This window comes from Octopus sinensis, linkage group LG9 (assembly GCF_006345805.1).
Source record: "Octopus sinensis linkage group LG9, ASM634580v1, whole genome shotgun sequence".
Lineage (NCBI taxonomy): Eukaryota > Metazoa > Mollusca > Cephalopoda > Octopoda > Octopodidae > Octopus > Octopus sinensis.
Genome location: NC_043005.1, coordinates 106,600,392 through 106,624,295, shown reverse-complemented (window position 1 = coordinate 106,624,295; position 23,904 = coordinate 106,600,392).

The following is a 23,904-nucleotide window of genomic DNA, read 5'->3' as shown; positions in this document are numbered from 1 at the left end:
AAAGCAAGATGAATGTGGAACCCCACCAATAATATTTGAGACACTAGTATGACACAAAAAGGTATGACTAACACATGAAAAGCACCAAGTTTCACATCTGTGCATACTGTCCAGAAATAACCTTGTTAGGTACAGCCCATATCGAATATAACACATTTTCAATCCAATATAACTCAGTTCATGCAATAATTTCTCAGTATGTCAAATAAATTATATAATGAGCAAATGAAAATTTAAGTTAGATGGGCCCAAATCAAACTGTTTTATATAATAATATATGTGACTTACAAAATGTGACAAGTGCCTCCTTCTTTTGTTGGTCCAGTTACACACACACACATACACACACACACACAGTGCTGGTTTCTAACTGTAGAAGGAACCTGTGGAAGAAGTAAACACAGGAAGACATGGGATGAAGAGATGAAGCATGATCTTCGCTTGTTGGGCCTCATGGAGGTAATGGACAAGTGCCTGAGACCTTTGGCAATATGTTGTGTGTGAAAAGTCGTTAAGCCAAGTGAAATCGTGGTTGTGGCTGATGGCAGTCTCATGTGACTGGCACCCATGCTGGGGGCACATAGAAAGCACCCTTTACATTCTAGAATATGTTGGCATTAGGAAGGACATCCAGCCATAGAAACCATGCCAAATCAAACTGGAACCTGGTGGAACTCTCCGGCTTACCAGTTCTGGTCAGCACAGAGAGCGGATGCAAAATGATGATGATGATATGTATATATGTATATATATATGTATATATATATATACATATATATATAATATATATATATATATATATATATATATATATATATATATATATATATATACAAATGAGAAAATGGAGAAACAACCCAGTTTGTTCATCAACCTCCAGATACTAGAATGTTGAACCATCTATTCATACAACAAAATGAAAACCCCAATAGCATACACATGTATCCCACAATTCAATACATATAAGACAAAAACACAAATCACAAAAACCACAATATCAAAAAACCACTGAAATCACCAACTATCCCTTAGTGGGTTGCACCCATAACACCTAACTTACTTTGTGTTATATACATATATATATATACATACATATACATATATATATATATATACATATACATATTCATGCATATATGTATGCCTTTATGTATTAATGTGTTATGACTATGACACTCTGTGCTGTAGTTTGAACACGTAACACAGATTTTTAAAACTCGCAGCAGAACCTTATTATTCATGCAATATAAATAATGTTCCATTAAACAGTAATGGTTTAAAAAAAAAAAGAATTAAATATAAATAAAAACCAATGATTAAATAAAAAGATAAGATTGTAGAAATTCATGACAAATCGCAGAAGACAGACTTTCTTCAAAGAACTTTTGCAGACCCTCCTTCACATACAATAAAAACCATGCATTACATTATATAACTATATTTTTCCATTTATTTCCACAATTTACTCATATCCTTAAAAATAATAAGAAAAAAAACCAAATAAATAATATTTAAAATGAGGAATTTTTTCATATCTATGTGACCTTTATTATTATTATTGACATATTTTAAAGATTTTTTTCTATGTAAGGGGAGATTATGTACGACTGAATTGACCCCAGTATATTGGCAGTCAGCTTTGGGTAATGCTTTCAGTAAAAACATCTTTGTGAAGATTTTTGTATTCATATTCTTAAATGTAAAGATTTTCTTTTCTTTGGTTTATTTCTACTTCAGGTTTCTTGTTTTGTCATTTAGTTCATTTTTCTTTCTTTTTCTTTTGTATTTAGCTTCAATTGAAAATTTCTGAGAAAAGTTACTTCTTGTCTTTCAAATGTCTGGATTATTTATGTTTTAACCAACTTCTACATGTGTTATTTTGTGTGTGTCTGTGTGTGTGAGGAGAAATTTTGTCTAGGCCAGACATTGGTGTTGCTATTGCCGAGTAGCCTTGGTTAGTTCTATTTGACCAAAGGTGGCGAGCCAGCAGAAACTTTAGCACGCTGGGTAAAATGTGTAGCTGTATTTCGTCTGCCATTACATTCTGAGTTCAAATTCCGCCAAGGTCGACTTTGCCTTTCATCCTTTCGGAGTCGATTAAATAAGTACCAGTTACGCACTGGGGTCGATATAATCGACTTAATTCGTTTGTCTGTCCTTGTTTGTCCTCTCTGTGTTTAGCCCCTTGTGGGTAGTAAAGAAATAGTTCTATTTGACCAGCATGAAAGGAAGCAATCAAACGGCTGAAAGCCAACTCTCAACGGTCCCATACTGCAGATATCAAGTAAATGAAATACCAGCTTGACGAGATTTGAACATCCTAGCTTTTTGCTATAGCTTGTTTTAGTATTCACTGCTGCAGTGAAAGCATAGGCATCACTTTGACAGTATGTACCTTGCTTTCATTGTTTCAGATAACATTATAGTCACAAGAAGACATAGACATCCTCTTATACTATCACACTGTTGATCCAATCATCATCATCGTTTAACGTCCGCTTGCCATGCTAGCATGGGCACAAGTGCCAGTAAGGCAACGCTGGTAACAATCAAACTCAAATGGTGCCCTTTTATGTGCCACTGGCACGGAAGCCTGTTAGCCACTCTGTCAAACGATCCAATGAAACATTGATAACGTGATAAGACGGAGTGTTCAAAGACAAATTCTTTCAGTAGCTCCATTATTTGAACCCACAATGTTATAATCACGAGGTCAGCAGCCCAAACCACTAAGCCACTCACTTTCCAGTGTGGTAGCAGTTATAAAACAGTATCCATTTGTTAACCCTTTCATTATCAACCCAGCTGAAACCAGCTCTGGCTCTGAGTACAAAGGTCTTGTTTTCATAAGTTTTTAATTAAAATCTTCCACCAAACCTTAGTCACAATTTATGTTCCTAACACTAGCTGAATAACAACTAAGTTATTTTACTTAAATTCTTTGTTATAATCAAAGTAATTGAAAGAAACACAGAGCATCTCAAAATAAATACGGTAACAAAAGGGTTAAGCAGGGGAGATTTTGCAGTGACAGTAAGTTGATCTAATTGTTGTTGTTCCAGGTCAGTCCTGGCTAAACATACCCATAGTCGAAGGCATTCTTGTTATGACCAACACAACTTCTGTCTCAGATATTGCATATTTAGGCAACATTATTCAATGTGTTCTTGTTAAGGACTGCTTTATTGAAGGAGATGTGACTGATTTCCAGCAGGTCATGTGATACCCTAGAGAAACATGTGTTGATTCAAACTGAGTAGACTGATCATAGGTACTTGGGTACAGAGATGACTTGGTACCCATTTTAATGTGTGGTGGTATGAACCAGCTTGCTGCAGTGAGCAGCAAAAAAGAAATACTCTACATGACTAATTCTCACATCTTGTTCATAGAGATGCAAGCTTAATGAAGAGGAGGCAAAGCCCTGGCAGAGAGGCTGTTATGTTCTCACAAAGTAAACATAGAACTGTATTGTACTATAGGCACAGGAGTGGCTGTGTGGTAAGTAGCTTGCTTACCAACTACATGGTTCCAGGTTCAGTCCCACTCCATGGCACCTTGGGCAAGTGTCTCCTACTATAGCCTCGGGCCGACCAAAGCCTTGTGAGTGGATTTGGTAGATGGAAACTGAAAGAAGCCCATCATATATATATATATATATATATATATGCCAGCGCCACCTCGACTGGCTTCCGTGCCGGTAGCATGTAAAAAGCACCATCCGAACCATGGCCGATGCCAGTCCCGCCTCGACTGGGTTCCGTGCCGGTGGCACGTAAAATGCACCAATTCGACCGTGGCCGTTGCCAGCCTCACCTGGCACCTGTGCAGGTGGCACATAAAAAGCACCCACTACACTCACGGAGTGGTTGGCGTTAGGAAGGGCATCCAGCTGTAGAAACATTGCCAGATAAGACTGGAGTCTGGTGCAGCCTTCTGGCTTCCCAGATCCCCGGTCGAACCGTCCAACCCATGCTAGCATGGAGTACGGACGTTAAACGATGATGATGATGATGATGATGATGATATATATATATATATATATATATATATATATAAGTAGATGAATGAATTATCCTAGTATGGATAATTCGGTTAATCGATACCTGGGTAGCAAATTCACGTCAGTAAAACACAGTTGAAGTTACATGCCAAGGGCCGAACCCCGTGTTCATATGTGGAAATTTGTGTGTTTTTGTATATGAATAAATGAAAAGAATGGAGTCGAAAGAAGATTTTAACAAAATTCCTTTACTTTCGACATATGTCGGAATTAAGAGTATGCAGTCTTCGAAACATATGTCGAAAGTAAAGGAATTTTGTTAAAATTTTCTTTCGACTCCATTCTTTTCATTTATTCATATATATATATATATGTTTGTCCCCCCACAACATCACTTGACAACTGATGCTAGTGTGTTTATGTCCCTGTCACTTAGTGGTTCAGCAAGAGAGACCAATAAAATAAGTACTAGGCTTACAGAGAATAAGTCCTGTGGTCGATTTGCTCGACTAAAGGTGGTGCTCTAGCATGGTCACAGTCAAATGACTGAAACAGATAAAAGAATAAAAGAATACTAACCAATACAATTCCAAGCCTTTAATTTATTCAAGAAAGTACCTCACAATAGATCTTTCAATAAAGAATGACAAAACTTATGACCAAAGTAACACTAGCTAATGACCATCTTATTTTCTACAAAATAAGTTATTTTAGATTACATTATTTCATATCCCTTCTCCTCTCATGTAAATGCAAGACAGAATTGACTGCTATTTCTAGCATGCTAAAGACCTATAGGAAAGCTACTGTATTGGCCCAGAACAAGCATAAATCACGAAAGATTTGTAGTATTATAGAGAGTTGAATGAGATACCATATAATAGATAGTCAAGTGGGATATTGTGATGTTCATGGTTTACCTGATTCAATATCCATGCATTTCTTTCCAATTAAGTATAAGATGGAGTTATATCCATGAAAAAATTTTTTTTTTTAATTATGCAACTCTATAACTCGCATATTTCGAAAAGTAAAGATTAGAATTTTTATGTGATTTAGGTAGAAGAAATAGATTTTGGGACAAGAGTTTATTTTGAAATAAGTTTCTGCAGGAATATTTCAAAGACTTAAGGCTAATCCAAAATCGTGTTTTACTTACATTTTCGATAGAGAATCAGTTTATTTACCAGGTAGATTAATTCAAAAAGCTTTGTTTTTAATACTTATATTTCTTTTATGTTTGTCTGAATACCTACAATATGTGTATATAGACACACACATAGACACAAAGGCATAATTATGTACTTGTGCATATGTGGGGAGTGTATATGTCTACAATACAGAGATGCACGCATATATACATACATTTATATATATTTCTTTTTGTACTTATACTTATGTACATATGTATACATATGTACAATATCTCTATATTTATATGCATTTATATATGCATATATATGTGCATATATGCTTATATATAAAACTGTCAAGCTATCTACCTTATATAATAATACTATATATATATATACATGGGAACACACATACATACAGTTTCATTTATACACACAGGCTTTTACACATGCTCAAACGTCCAAAAAGCACACTCACACAAACACATTTAAGAATAAATATCCATACATGGAGGAGAAAACATTCACAAATATACTGGGCATTAAATTTTTTTTTTCTTTGCAATGACGAACAAAACGGTAGTTTGAAATTTTCTGTATTTGGGGAAAATTTTTTATTTTATTTTGATTGTTTTACTTTTTCCCTATGGTAGATCATATTTTTAGAATTTCCATAGTTTAGAGAGACTCCTAAAACTTTGAAACATTCTATTTTCCCACTGCATTCTCCCAACATCCCATTACATACATTTTATATGGGAATCTGTATGAAAATTTAAAAAACAAACATACTACATTCATGCGATAAACATACAAAACAAAATATAGAATATACATGAAATAAGTACGTATTTATATTTATATATATATATATATATACACATATATATATATGTATATAATATATAAACATATATACATCTATACACATATATGCATGTATACGCATGTATATATATCAATACATATATATGTATATATATATATGCATATGTATATATATAAGTATATATATGTATATATATATACATATATATACATACACATACACACATACATAGTGACAGACATAACATAAAACAGACTCATGACACAACTTTTGCATGCAGACACAAAGCTACCGCATGCACTTTTACACACATCACACATACATACACACATAAACACAGATACACTCACAAACACAAACAAATTAAATAAAAAAAAATAACATCCATAACAGAAGAATGAATGGTTCTGCAAACTACCTATTTGCTTTTCAATTTATATATGTACATATATATATTTAGATATGAATATACAGATCTTTATATGCACACACATATATATATCTATACGTGTGTCTATATGTACATATATATACATATATATATATATATATATATATATATATATATATATGTGTGTGTGTGTTTGTATATATATAAGCATACACAGATGCTTGCACATGCATACGTATATGCATATTTACATACACAAGTAAAAAATTTAATACCATTGCTATTTTTTATATTCCCTACCCACAGTGAAATTTTTTCTGCATATATTTACTATCATTTCATTCTTTTTTATTTATTATATTTTTTGCTTTCTTAAAAAAAAAAGGAGAATAAACTGCAGGAGAAAATGTTACATCAATTTTTGTCCAGTTGCCTAGAAACATTGCTACTGAAATTCTAAATGTTTCTAGATTTGAGATTTCACTCTTGAAGGAACAGCTATAGAATTCTTTGTGAAGATAAAGACTGCAGATTAGAATTTGATCTATTTAAGGTCTGGTCTGTTGAATTAAGGTTCACTTACTGGTGGTGGCGGCAAATAAATGCAGCATACATATGATGGGGGAAAACTTTCAGGATTTCTGGCTTTTAGGCTTTTGATATGTTTACAATATGCACATATGTACATATATATTTATATATATATGCATGTATGTATGTATGTATGTATGTATGTATGTATATATATATATATATATACAAGCACACATATTATAAATGTAAATATAAGTACATGTATACATAGATGTATATATGCAAACACATACATCTATCACACACTTAAATGTGTATAAAAATATGTGTGTATCTACACATGTATATGTAAATTGTATATATATATTTATATATTTATACATTTATATATACATCTATCCATATCGTCTACGTATCTATATTTATATTTATTCATATGCACGAACAAGAAGAAGCACATGACCAGGTGTACATGTGTGTATGTACATGTATATATGTATGTGTGTGTATAAGTATATATATATATATATATGTTTATGGAGACATAGGATATAAATTCTTATAAATATACATATATACATGAACTAATATATTTGTATATGTGTAAATATATGTTACTGTAAGTGCTTAAAAACTTATATGCACATATATTTTAAACTATGTATTACAATGGCATATTTCTTTAATATGTCTCTGATTATACATAAATTGATACGCACGTGCTCACACACGCAGGCACACACTCACACACATGCACGCATATATATGTATATATATATATGTATATATATAAATACAGAAATATAAATCTATTTTATTTTCTCCATTGTGAGACATTATAACTTGCTTTCATGCTGATTTGATTTCTATTAAGTTTCTTTACCATATTTTATTCATATATCTGTTTTTACTTTTGAAAAATATTTCAAGGGGAAGAGGGAGAAAAAAAATATTGTATAAATATTTATGTGATTATATTTGTATATACACACATTAAGTTTAGTCACTTTCTCTCAATATATGCATCTAGAGATATGTGTATATTGTGCAAAGCAAGAGATGTAAGTTCTTTTATATTGTCCTTCGGTAGCAGCTTCATTTCTCTCTTTTAATATAGTTTTGTTTATATCTACAAAGACATACATGCATACATACATACATATATATATAATATATATATATATATATATATATATAAACATAGGAAAACATATATAGATACAGACATATAAATACAACTACACATATAGAGGCACATACTCATTCTCTCACGCCTGTCTCATAGTTTTACTTAATGCATGTCATTGTATATGTAAATATATATATATATATATATATACATATATATATATATATACATATATATATACATATATATATACATATATATATGTATATACATATATATACGTATATACATATATGTATATACATACATATATATACATATATGTATATACATATATATATATACGTGCATATGGATAGATAAATATATATGAGAGTAAATATATGCCCTACCTCTATGTGCTATATACACTATTTCTAAAACTTATATTTTCATATGAGGATTTTATTTTAGCTCAGTGTCACACTTTCTCTCTCTCTCTCTTTCTCTCTCAGCCCATCTCTCTTCCACTGTCTCACTATATATACTAATGCATGTATATATAGAGATATATGTGTATATATATGTGCGCATGTGAGTGTGTGTGTGTTTGTTTGTGTGTGTGTGTGTATCTATATATTTTTATATATAGCTATGTATGCATGTCCTACTTCTCTCTCTCTGTCACACACATGTACGTATAAATATGGCAGCTTTACATACATACAAGCATGCGTATTCAGAAGGACAGAAAAAAAATTACTGTAAAGCACATGCACTCTAATACAACCTATATATATATATGATATATGTATATATATATATATATATTATATATATATATAATATTATACTATATATATATATATATATATATATTACATATATATATATATATATTATATATATATATATATACCTATATATATATATATACAGTTTATATATATATATACATGTGTACACATTATCTATATATATATAATATATATAACCTATATATATATACATATATATATATACACATGGACACATACATATTATACCTATATATATATATATATATATATATATACATTTATTATTATATACATATGCACACACACACACACTTATATATATATATATACACCTATGTATATATACATATATATATATATACTATGTACACAATATATATATATTATAACATACATGCATGTATATGTATAATATACATATAATATAGATACTTATATACATTCATATATATGAATATATATTATATATATATATCATTATATATTTATATTCAAGTCAATATATGTATGTTTGTGGGTGGGTGTACGAGTGTGTGTATGAGTGTATATACACACACCTTCAGTTCTATATTTGTAGATTACATTTTTAGTTTGAGTGTATGAGATTTTTCTTCTCTATGTGTATAACTGTGTGATTAAAGGTAGGCAACTTAAATGCCACAATTTTAGTTTTTGAAAACGGATTATCAGATTATATAACAATTTTCTAATGTTTCAGGTATATATACATGTATATGCATGTGTTTGTGTGTGTGGTATGTGTGTGTGTGTGCATGTATGTTTGTAATGTACATATGTTTATATGTGTAAATGTATATATATATATATATAGGTTTTGGGTTTACAGAATAATTTTTATAGGCAGACTTCTATGTTGTCTTACCCTTCTTCTTTCCCTACTTTATTTGGTTGTTTGTTTATTGCATTATCTTGTGATGTATTTGTTTATTTCTTTTTCTATCAATTTTCTTGTTTTTTTTCTTTTTTCCGGTTTGCTTCTTTCTGTGGTCCATGTTGTCATTTTGAAATAGTTTTAAACATTTAGATCTTGCAGACTTACCTGACATGGCACAGCATCTCTGACAATCTTATTTCAAAAACAATGTACAATATACGCAATTACAAAGATTGAAAAACAAAGAAATATTCATATATTTTATATATATATATGCATATATATATATATGTATACACATATACATATGTGTATGTATGTATATGTATAAATATATGATGTATGATACATATATATATATGTATATATATATATATATATATAGATATATAATATAGATACTATAATTATAAATCATATATATTTGTATGTATGCATACAGAAAGGGATAGTGAAAGATTGGGACAGAGAGACAGAGAGAGAGAGAGAGAGAGAGGAACATTTTATTGGTAATGAATGAGTGGAAAAGAAAATCCTGAATACAAGTAAAAAGGGTGAAGTAAATTTAAATTATGACAAGAACTGTGATTACTTGGGGTCGGCTTACACATTTTCTGATGACCTTCATAGTAAAAAAACAAAACAACTGTGTTGATTTTGCCTGGAAGGTCATCGGAGGATATAAAATCCTACACAATAACTTTGAATAATTGCCAAAGTTCCAGCTACTTTTACTTATATACATACATATATATATACATATATATATATAATGTTATAAATGTATATGTATATGTGTGCGTTTCTGTGTGAGGATGTATATATATATATATATTATATGTTTATATAAATATTCATCTCTTTTCCCCCTCCCCTCTCTCTCTCTCTCTCTCTCCATATATATATGTGTGTGTGTAATATTCATATATATTCATATATATATGTGCATGTGTTTGTGTGTGTGTGTATATAAATGGTTACATAAAACTTTTAGTGCTCATATTTGAAACCCTATACAAGTGAGTATGGAAAAATATAAAAGATATAAATGTAAATTGATGGAAAATATATTCCTGTATATATTCTTTCGTTTTCAGGTATATACTTACCTATACACTTTATATAATCCAAGAAACATTTATGATTGTAGAAAAATACAATTCATTTTCTCATTTTTTTCTCTTTCAGTTCATTTTAATCATTACACAGACACACACACACATACACACACACACTTGTATGTATGTTTATATGTCTGTATGTATGCATGTATGTATGTGTGTATATACATGTTTGTGCGTGTTTAAGCATGGATAATTTTGCTTTCTTCTTTGTAGCTTTTCAGGTAGAGGGAAAGGAAAAGTAAGAATCAACTTCTGAAATCCACAAAAAATATGTATATTCTTCCGTCCTACCATGCACCAATAGGAGGGTGTCGGGGGTGGTGGGCATGCTTCACATCAGAGGAAATAATATGAAATCAAAACTAATATCTTGAAATAATTCTAAAATAAACTGGATAAATAAAGAAAAAGAAATGCCAGTCACGGATGTAAACATTGAAGTCTTATTTTCATAAAAGGTGGAAAAAATAATAAACTTTTTGAAGAGTTTCAGCTTTTTATGTCTTTCTCTTCTCTCTTTCTTACTCTCTTTCTCTCACTTTATATATATATATATATAAACATATATATGTATGTATATCCATTATATAATATATTATATAAATATATAAACATATATATAAATACATGCATCTATCTATTTGTATATGTTTGTATATGTATATGCATACTTACATACACACAAACACACACACAAATATGTTTATGTGTTTATGCTAAACACATGTCATGCGTTTATGCTTATATATATATACATTTACATACATAGAAAGATATGTTTTGTGTATATATTAATATATATGCACACACAACCCACACACATATACTCATGTGTATATATCTATGCATGCATACACACATGAACATATATATATTGAAGGCATTGCACCAACTGATTTCAACATCCACCTATCCATGTTTGCATGTGTTGGATGGAGTTTACTGATGCTGATTCTCTACAGCCAGGTTCAATTCCTGTTGGGAGTCCTCACCTGTTTTCAAGTAAGGTTATATTTCTCCATGGCCAAATACATTTTCTTTCAATGATAGATGTGAATAACACTGATTGTATGACAGTGACACTCACTTGTGGAGGCACATGGCCTAATGGTTAGAGTAGCGGACTTGCAGTTGAGGGATTGCGGTTTCGAATCTCAGACCAGGCAATGTGTGCGTTTATGAGTGAAACACCTAAGCTCCACGCGGCTCCGGCAGAAGGTAATGGTGAACTTCTGCTGACCCTCTTGCCACGATTTTCTCTCACTCTTTCCTGCTGCATCTTGCAGCTCACCTGCGATGGACTGGCATCCCATCCAGGTGGGGAACCTATACACCACAGAAACCGGGAAACTGGCCCTTATGAGGCAGGCATGGCTCAAGAAGGAAGAAGTGACACTCATTTGCACTCCTGTTCCGTGATGCACACAAATTCACCCATACATTCCTATATATCTCTTTTACTTTTTTACTTGTTTCAGTCATTTGACTGCAGCCATGCTGGAGCACCGCTTTTAGTCAAGCAAATCGACCCCAGAACTTATTCTTTGTAAGCCTTGTACTTATTCTATCAGTCTCTTTTGCCAAACTGCTAAGTTACAGGGCCGTAAACACACTAGCATCGGTTGTCAAGAGATGTTGGGGGGACAAACACACACACACACATATATATATACATATATATACGACAGGCTTCTCTCAGTTTACGGCTACCAAATCCACTCACAAGGCTTTGGTCAGCCCGAAGCTATAGTAGAAGACACTTGCCCAAGGTGCCATGCAGTAGGACTGAACTCGGAACCATGTGGTTGGTAAGTGAGCTACTTACCACATAGTCACTCCTATGCTTACACACACACACATGCAGGGTCTTTTTCAGGTTCACTCAGAAGGCTTTGGTTGGCCAGGGCTATAGTACAACATAGTTGCTTAAGTGAACATGCCATGTGGTCGGAATGAAACTTACACCTGGTGTTCAGAAACACATTTCGGAACCATGCAAACACTATGCAGTACTATGTTTGAGCATTAGTTAATAGATGTCCAGTTTATTCTCAGGCAAAAACATGTATCATTGAACCTTTCTGCACTATATGAAGGCTCTAAAGAAAAGCAGTTTTAACAAATTATTATGTTTAGAACATATAGGCGTAAGAGTGGCTGTATGGTAAATAGCTTGCTTACGAACCACATTGTTCCAGGTTCAGTCCAACTGCATGGCATCTTGGGCAAGTGTCTTCTACTATAGCCTCGGGCCGACCAAAGCCTTGTGAGTGGATTTGGTAGACGGAAACTGAAAGAAGCCTGTCGTATATATGTATATATATATATATATTATATATATGTATGTGTGTGTGTATATGTTTGTGTGTCTGTGTTTGTCCCTCCCCCCAACATTGCTTGACAACCGATGGTGTTGTGTTTACATCCCCGTAACTTAGCGGTTTGGCAAAAGAGACCGATAGAATAAGTACTAGGCTTGCAAAGAATAAGTCCTGGGGTCGATTTGCTCGACTAAAGGTGGTGCTCCAGCATGGCCACAGTCACAGGAGTGAAACAAGTAAAAGTAAAAGTAACCAGCAGCAGGGAGATTGCATGGAAATGGAAAGAGAAAAATCCTATCTCTCAAGCCAACATAGAGTTTGAATGTGTCTCTGAACATAGTAACATCATTATCTTGATAAAGATGCACTCTCCCTTTTATTATAGAAAGTGCAAATTAGTCAGAAAAGTGTCAAGTGAAACAGTGAAACAAGGAAACTCAGCCAACTGATTCAACCAAGATGGGTTTCTCTATCTTTCTAGCTATCTGTCAATCTATCTGTCTGTCTGACTGTTAGTTTGTCTGTCTGTCTATTTTTGCATGTATGTATGTATGTATATATGTATGCATGTATCTATCTATCTATTTATCTATCAATCAATCTATCTATCTATCTATCTATCTATCTATCTATCTGTCTGTCTGTCTGTCTGTCTGTCTATCTATCTATCTATCTATCTATCTATCTATCTATCTATCTATCTATCTATCTATCTATCTATCTATCTGTCTGTCTGTCTATTTATCTCCCTACCTCTCTCTTTATGTCTTTATATGACATATATATTATCATCATCGTTTAACATCCGCTTTCCATGGGTTGGATCATTTTGACTGAGAGCTGGCGAACCAGATGGCTGCACCAATCTTGATCTGGCAGAGTTTCTACAGCTGGATGCCCTTCCTAACACCCACAACACCGTGACTGTATATATATATATATATATATATATATATATGTATATATTTAAAGAGATGTATTTGCATAGCAAGTGACCTGATCTGAGATCATGTGCTGAAACGAAAACAATTGCAGCATGGAAGGTGTTTATAAGCCATTTAAGAAACACACAAAAACCGTTAGATTCACTTCAACATTTAAATTTAATTTATCAAGATATTTTTGTCGCTTTGAGACCGTGACCTGTTCACTGACAAAATTCCCTATATTATATGTATATATATTTATATATATATATACATATAATATATCCATCATCATTCCTGATACTATTATCGTTGTTCTTGTTGCTGCTGCTGTTGTTTTTGTTGTTATTGTCATCAAGAAAAGAAAGACAATTAGAGCTGTGTTCTATTTTAGCATAAAGCCACAATTGAACTACTTGTTGTTGAATAATTCACTGGAAATGGATCCAAAGACTGCGAGACCACTGCTCATTCAGGAAAGTGTGGTGTCATCCAGTTCACTAAAAGAAATTTGTCCATATATTTACATTACTGAAAATTTCAGATCTGGATTTCAATAATTGTAGAACTAAAGTAACATATGGCCTTTATACATAAGTTGCATTTCTTAGATTCATGAGCATATGGCATGAATTTTTCTATGATTTTCTACTTGATTTTATGTGGTGTGCAGTTGGTCTACAAACTCCATAAGTGGCTAGAACAATTTTGCCAATATCTCAGGAAGAAGATAAATGGTTTGCATAATGTCTTTTGAAATCACCTTCACACCCAAAGTAATATTTATTTTCAGTTAGGTTATCTTGAAGTGTTGCTGCTACATATTTATGTATGTATATTTATATATGTATATATAAATGTACATTAAATGTAACTACATGCAGATTGTTGGCAATTTTTTCAAGTCTATCTTTTCTCTTGGACTTTCCTTTGTCTCCTCTTTCTGAAGAAGAGCTTTGCTCAAAATATAAAGCACCCTTCCCTGAGCATTTTATGAATACTTTGCATGTACCATGTCCTTGTATTGTCGTTATTTCTTGCTTTTTCTTCATTTTTTAAAATTAATGATATATATATATATATATTTGTATATACACACACACACACACACATAAACATAGAACTATGTTTATGTATGTCCTTTTCTGTGATCATATGCATTTTATAAAATAAATTACTACATCACTATCAAGTCCCTACATTCACATTTTAAATTATGAATAATACAATGGACAAATTAGTTGAGTGTATTATTAAAAAAGGCAAGACTGCCATGGTTGGAATGTCTTTCAAATTGGATCTACTCCATCAGCACTGACCTGGGGCTAAAACTGAATGCGAAATACTACAGCGAGGAAGTTCTTTTTAAAGCTATTTTGGTATGTAGAAAAAAGATGGTCTTTTGAGAGGAATCGTATGGCTGTTTAGTTAGGTACCAGTTCTTGGGTACTTGATTCCTTACAGCATTCTTTGATCATTATTTAATGAATTATTGTTACATGCTTTTGTCTCATGTCAAATATATTTTTTAGTTCATTCCTCAAATTGTACAGACACGCAGTCACACATGCACTCCTGTATGCAATCACATGAACAATTACGCATGTTCATACATCCTTCACGCATATTCTCACATGCACAGAATCAGATATATTCATAAATACACACAAATACAATCACATAGTGCTACACACACACACACACACGGCATGTATTTACTTACTCTTTCATAAAGACATAACACTGATTAGGACATCTCAAAATTCTCCTTTATTATTACCCACAAGGCATTGCACCAACTCATTTCCCACCATTGATAACGAGCAAATTTATGAGAGAAGAGAAAGCTAATATTTCAAAAGTGTAATTTTTTTTTCTTGTGTTCTTTATCTGGTTGGTTGCTACGAGGCAGCAAGGATCATATTAGCTCTTCTATGATGCAGTAAATACTTGCCTGAATATATCAGTGATATATACATATGTATATATTATATGATAATATATATATATATATATATATATATATATATATTATATATTATATATATGATGTATATATATATTATATATATAATCTATATATATATAATATATAATATATATATATACAGAGATATTATATGTATAAATGCATGCTATATATATATAATATATATATAATATACAAATACATATATATACATACATATATTTTTATATTATGTATACATACATATTATAGATATGTATATATAAGCGCATATATGTGTGAAACACACACAAACACACATATATAAACATAGAGGTACATATATATAAATATTCTCATACATATATTTATGTATATACACTAAAATATATATATGCATATTCATATGTATTAATGTTTGTGAGAGTATATATGTATATATATATATATTTACACATAAAAACATATATATATATATACATATACATATGTATATATACATACACACACACATATACAAACACATATATATATATACATATAGACATTCATACACACACACAGATTAATAATTCAAATTTATTGCACATTTCAAGTTACTGTTTGAAATTATATAGCAACTAAACTAAACTAGAAGCTTCTAGGCAATATGTTTTGGGTCCATTAATGCGGGTAAGCCCTCATGCTTGTACTTTAATTACTTCGCTGCAAGTCTCTTTAGAAAAAAAAGGACAAGATACAATATTATTTCTCAAAAGTATCTCTATAATAGCATTGTATAACTTTAGTTATCTTTCACACCCAGTAAATTGTTTTTTCACTGAAGGAGCTTTCTCCTTGAATCAATATATACTCTTTAGATGCATATCAGCTTTTATTATAATTATGTGCTTTTTCTCATCCTTTTATTTCCTTCTTTTTCGTGTGTCTCTTTCTTTTTCTTTGCTTATTTTCATATAGCATTTTATTCTTTCTTTATTATTTCTATCTTATCGAGGGCAAATAAAGTAGAAGTCTCTTGAAATAATAAATAAAAAAGAAAGAGAGAAATTACATCTTTTTCGACAACCAATTCATTTTTATCTCACCATATTTCTTTATATATATATATATATATATATATATAATATATATATATATATATATATATATATAATATTATGTAGATATATATGTATATATATATATAATATTATGATATATGTATATATATTCTTGCCTACTTCTATTTTTTACTTCTCTTCCCCCATGATATCACTTTTATTTATTTTATTGTTTTATTTATTTCCTGTTTTACTATATTTTCACTTTTGTGTCATTTTTCATGAAAATATGAAGATTTTCTACATTTTTTCCTCCTTCATTTCCATTGTCCGTCATCGTTGTTGCCATTATCCTCTTCCTCCTCCTCATCATCATCACTGTCGTAATCCTCACAGACATTGTCATCCTTGTCACCATCATCATCATAATCACCGTCATCATCATCATCATCATGATTTTTGCTGTCATTGCTCTCATCCTCCGCATCACCATCGTCGTCATCATCATCATCATCATCATCATTTTTATCATCAGCACCACCAGCATCATTATCATCATCATCATTCTCATCATCAACACCACCATCATCAACATCATTATCATCATCATCATCATCATCATCATCATCACCAGCATCATCATCATCATTCTCATCATCAGCATCAACAGCATCATCGTCATCATCATCATCATCACCATAGTCATCGAATTCATGAGCATCATAGTAGTCATCATACTGCTCATCAGGCAATAGAACCACTACCTACATCCCCGGAACAACTGTTATTACTGCCACATCTCTCGCACCAACCCAACTGTGATTTCCCTTGTATGCGCACCAGCACAACCACCACCACCAACACCTCCATCATTCTCTTCTTCAATATAATCATCACTGTTATTGTCGTTATTTTGTGGTCATTTGCAATATCTAAAGATATGTATATGTTTATATATATACATATATATATATATATCTTACTTTAAATGTATACATTCTTATAAATGTATATATGTGTATAAATCAATGTATCTGTATATGCATTAATATGTATATAGGTATGTGTGTGTATATATATATATATATATATACATACATATGCACACACATATATATTTTTATATATGTATATATACATAATATATATATATTTATGTATATATACATAATATATATATATATATATATATATATATATTTATGTATATATATATATATATATATATATTATGTATATGTAGATATGTGTGTGTGTGTATGTGTGTCTGTGTATGTGTGTCTGTGTTTTGTGTGTATGTATATATATATATATATATATATATATATATATATATATATATCTTTACTCTATTCTCCACCACTTGTGTGTCTTTACGTCCAATCGCTATTGTCTTTCCTGATAAGATAGCCCGCACCTAGCATGTAACTGTCTGAAGACACTTCTAAAGAATTCAATTCTGCTCTTTATTGTATAAGAGCACGTCAAGAGGAATGTTCTGCGATTCTGCCAAAGGAATTGTCTTACACATTCTTCGTATTTTTTTCTTTCTCTTTTTTATCAAGTATTTTCTTTTCAAATCATTTTCGAAACTGAAACAAACAGTGTTACTTTCATCCACATCTATCACAACCACAACCCCCACTGTAACTATCACCCACACGACCACCACAATACCACCGCCTCCACAACTACTACTACTACTACTACCACTACTACTACCACTAAATGTTGCATAAACATTCACTACTGCTACATCTTTCAATGTGACAACAACAAATAACAATAACACCTACTACTACTACCACTACTACTACTAATACTACCACCACAACCACCACCACCACCATCACCACCACCGCCACTACTTCTACTACTACTACTACTACTACTACTACTACTACCACTACTACTACTAATACTACCACCACAACCACCACCACCATCACCACCGCCGCCACTACTTCTACTACTACTACTACCACTACTAATACTACCACCACAACCACCACCACCACCATTACTACTACTACTACTACTACTACTACTACTACTACTACTACTACAAACATTACTATTGCTACTGCTGTTGCTGCTGCTACTACTACTATACTGCTACTTCGTCTGTCACTATATCCCCACTACATTTCTCAGGGCTACAACCGCATCTACCGCCAACATTAATAGTATCTCTACAATTACATGCACTACGCCATCTGGTGACACAAGCATCAATACCTGAATCATCACATCAATCATCATTATATTAACATCTAAAAGTTGCTCCGAACCATGACCACCACAACCAATACTAAATGAACTACCAGTGTTATATATATATATATATATATATATATATATATGAAATTAAAAAAGGAAAATACGCACATTTACATAATTTTTAATATATCAACCGGTTTCGCTATCGCTATTCATGATACTTTGTTTTACTTATTGAATATGAATTTTTTCTTAAGAGGAAATTTTGTCCATGCTGTTTGTGATGAAATTCACGAGTGAATGGCTTCACAAGTAGATAAATAAAAGGGAGGTAATTATTTATATATATATATATATATATATATATATATATAATATATATATATATATCAGCATGACCACAGTTCAAGAGCTGAAACTGGAAAACATAAACATATTATATATATATATATATATATATATATATATATATATTATATATATATATATAAACGCGCAAAACGCCCACCGTACAATGGACGGTGCTGATTGTCAAACATTTAAACAAATTTTCTCAAGACAAAGCCAGCCGACTTTTTTTGCGCAAACTCCACGGGCATTTTTCTCGCGTACGCGTAGTATCGATTGGAACAGCTGATGTACTTGCGCGTACAAATGCATGTTCCCACGGCTTTATCGATAGCATTCTCACCTGGAATCGATTTTTGTAATATTTTTCAAGACTTATACACGCCCTGATACCGGCGGTATCTACATATCAAATTTCAGCTCCATCGGATGGAGGTGCCCGAGATCCTAGAAGACACACACACAGACAGACAGAACGAATTTTATATATAATATAATATGATATAATATAATATAATATAATACACACACACACACACATATATATATATATATATGTTATCCTTTGTTTCTCTGTGTGTTTCCAATGCATTCTGAAACGGCTTAACCAAATCAAGTAAAATTTTACATGATAATACTATGAGACACCAGGGGTGTCAAAATGTAATTTTTATTATATTTAAAGCAATGTAACATTGGCTCTGTTTCCGTATTTATGTCTCAAAACTCGAAGAATAAAAGTGAAACTTTCGACGAAGTAAGTTATAGATAGTTTCACTATGTATATATATACATGTATGTATATACAGTTGCGGCCAAAATATTCAGAACGGCATTGTTTTCGTCAGAAAAGTAAGTATAAGTTTTTATCAAAGTAGTTTTGTATTCTATAATTTTCACAGGCAATAAATACAATATTAATTGTTATTGTCTGAGATTTTGGTGTAATTTGAGAGGATAATACAAAAGTTATGGATGATTTAGTGATTTACTGCAAAACCCATGGTGGCCAAAATGATCAGAACGGTTGAAAAATTAACAAAATAATCAAAAGCGACAAAGAATACTGGAATTATTTAATATTTAGTGTGAAGCCCTTTAGCTTCAATCCCACTCTGACATCTTCGATTGCATGAGGAAATTAAATTTTCAATTTCTTGCTGGGTGATCTTATTCCATTCTTCCTGAAGGGCATTCCATAATTGCTCAGTTGTTTTAGGATTTCTGGTTTTCGAACGTTCTCCTAGAATATTCCATACATTTTCAATAGGATTGAGATCTGGGCTTTGAGCAGGCCAATCCATAACAATAACCTTTTCAGCCTTGAGGAAGTTCATGACCACCTTAGCCTTGTGACATGGGGCATTTGCTTGCATGAATATGGGTGGTCACTTAGTTGAATTTCTCAGCACAGGCAAGACATGATCTTTTATAAGTTGTTTATAAACTCCTGCATTTAACTTTCCATGTATTCGCACCAAAGGGCCCACACCATCTCCAGATATCATCCCCCAAACCATGACACTTCTTCCACCGAATTTAACACTAGTCTTAAGGCATTTAGGCGAAACTTTTTCACCTACTTTTCTACGAACGTACCTTTTCCCATCTGAGCCAAATAACATAAACTTAGATTCATGACTGAAATGCACCGTTTGCCATTTTACTTGAGACCACAACACATGTTCGGTTGCAAAGGTAAGACGACACTTTTTATTCTTGGAGCTGATCAGTGGCTTCACTGCAAGTGGCCTTTGCCTGTAGGTCATGTTCAACTAAACGACGAGACACAGTTTTTCGAGATAAAGTTTTCTTCAATACAATGCTCATTTTCCGAGAAACAGCAGCAGCAGTTTTAAACCTGTCCTTTTTAACCAACTTACCATAGCACGATCTTCTCTCTTGGTCGTTTTTCTTGGCCTAACTGTAAACTTTCTTGCTTCACACGAACCACAATCATCTCGTAAACCTTAAGAATACCGTGTACAACACTTTTTGACTTGTTAACAATCTTTGCAATAGATCCAATACTTAAATTATCCTTCCTTCGAAGTTTAATAATCTACTGAGGAATTGGTAACGGAGTAAGTGGCATTATATTAACAAAGTACACTGCAAATATTCTTACTAATGTTTAGTTAATGAACCGTCACGTAAACAAATTCAAAACATTAGAGTTCGCCGGTTAAATATACTAAAACACGGAGTAAAAGCAACCGTTCTGATCATTTTGGCCGCCATGGGTTTTGCAGTAAATCACTAAATCATCCATAACTTTTGTATTATCCTCTCAAATTACACCAAAATCTCAGACAATAACAAATAATATCGTATTTATTGTTTGTGAAAATTATAGAATATAAAACAACTTTGATAAAGACTTACACTTACTTTTCTGACGAAAACAATGCCGTTCTGAACATTTTGGCCGCCACTGTATATATGTACTGAAAGTTACAAACAAGGAAATAATTTTATTCTCAAACGCAGGATAATGCTAATAATATAGTACGTACAGGATTAAACTATACATATTTTGCACAAAAATATGTTCACGGTTAGCTATGAGACTTAAACAGATATCCCTGTGATTACACGTCCAGTACTTTACCATTAATCTAAACTGACCCAACGACAAACTCTTCTGGAAATTTAGGATATATGAATCTACCTTTGTACGTTAAATTCAACTTACGTTGAAAGTCAACAAACAAACCTTGCTTTAGAAGCGTTGAGATGTATTGAAAGATACAGATAAGGATATAATTTTATTCTCAAATGGAGGATAATGCTAATAATATAGCATTAAGAGGATAAATTATTCATAATTTGCAGAAAAATCAACTTACGTTGAAAGTCAACAAACGTACGATAGCGTCTTATAAAGCTAGATTTATATATCCTAAATTTGCAGAAGAATTTGTCCTTGGGTCAGTTTAGCTTAATGGTAAGACACTGGATGCGTAATCACAGGGATGTGAGTTCGAATCTCATGACTGGTCGCCATCAGATTTTTTCTCTAAAATATGGATAGTTTATCCCGTTCCTGTCATATTAGTAGAATTAGCCTGCGTGTGAGAATAAAATTATTTCCTTATCTTTGAATACATCTCAACACTTCTAATGCGAACTTTGATTTTTGACTTTCACGTGTGTGTGCGTGTGTATGTATATATATATATATATATATAGGGAGAGTTTACGAACACAGGTGGTGTACAAAACAAGCAGATGTATTAGTATAACGCTGAGGAATAGAAAAAGTATTTGACGTTTCGAGCCTACGCTCTTCTACAGAAAGAAAACAAGAAAAGAAAGAAGGACACAGAAAAAAACAAGGAGAGTAAAAATGTGTGTAGTGGCTAACGATCTATCATGGCGTGTGTGTATGTATATGTATACACTATAGCCTCAGGCCGACCAAAGCCTTGTGAGTGGATTTCGTACATGGAAATTGAAAGAAGACTTTCGTATCTATGTATATATTTGTTTGTGTATCTAAGTTTGTAGCCCAATATCACTTGGCAACCGATGTTGCTGTGTTTACGCCTCCGTAACTTAGCGGTTCAGCAAAAGACACCGATAGTAATAAGTACTAGATTTACAAAGAATAAATCCTGGGGTCGATTTGTTCGACTAAAGGTGGTGCTCCAGCTTGGCCGCTGTCACATGACTGAAACAAGTAAAACAATAAAAAGACTATGCGATTTTAATCCCGAGCAACACCGGGTATCTCTGCTAGTAAAGTATAATGCCAACACCACATCACCATCATTGCCAGCATGTCTACGCCCATCACTAATGCTAGCTACTATTACCATCACTGCATCTAACATTATAGCTATTACCATTACTACACAAACTACTACCTCAACAGTCACCACTACAGCCTCTTTAGCAGTTCCCACTACACCTGATATTAGAAAACCACTACAGCTACCACCAGAAACAATACTAAATCTAGCACCACAGTTATGACAACAGAAACCATTACCACAACTGCCACTTCACTGAAATCTTCTACCACTACACCTAGCACCGCCCCTACAGTAACAAGCACTACTACAACCATCATTACAAGTACCAGTACACAAACTGCACAACTGCTACTACATCAACCACTACTGCCAGATTTACTACACTAACCACAACTACATGGTCGACTACTACACCTATTACCACTACTGCTGCATCAAACAAAATAATCAGTTGGCTATATCATAACTCATAAATCATAAATCATCTCAGTCAGGGATTAAAATGGTTTCAAATGACAACAAC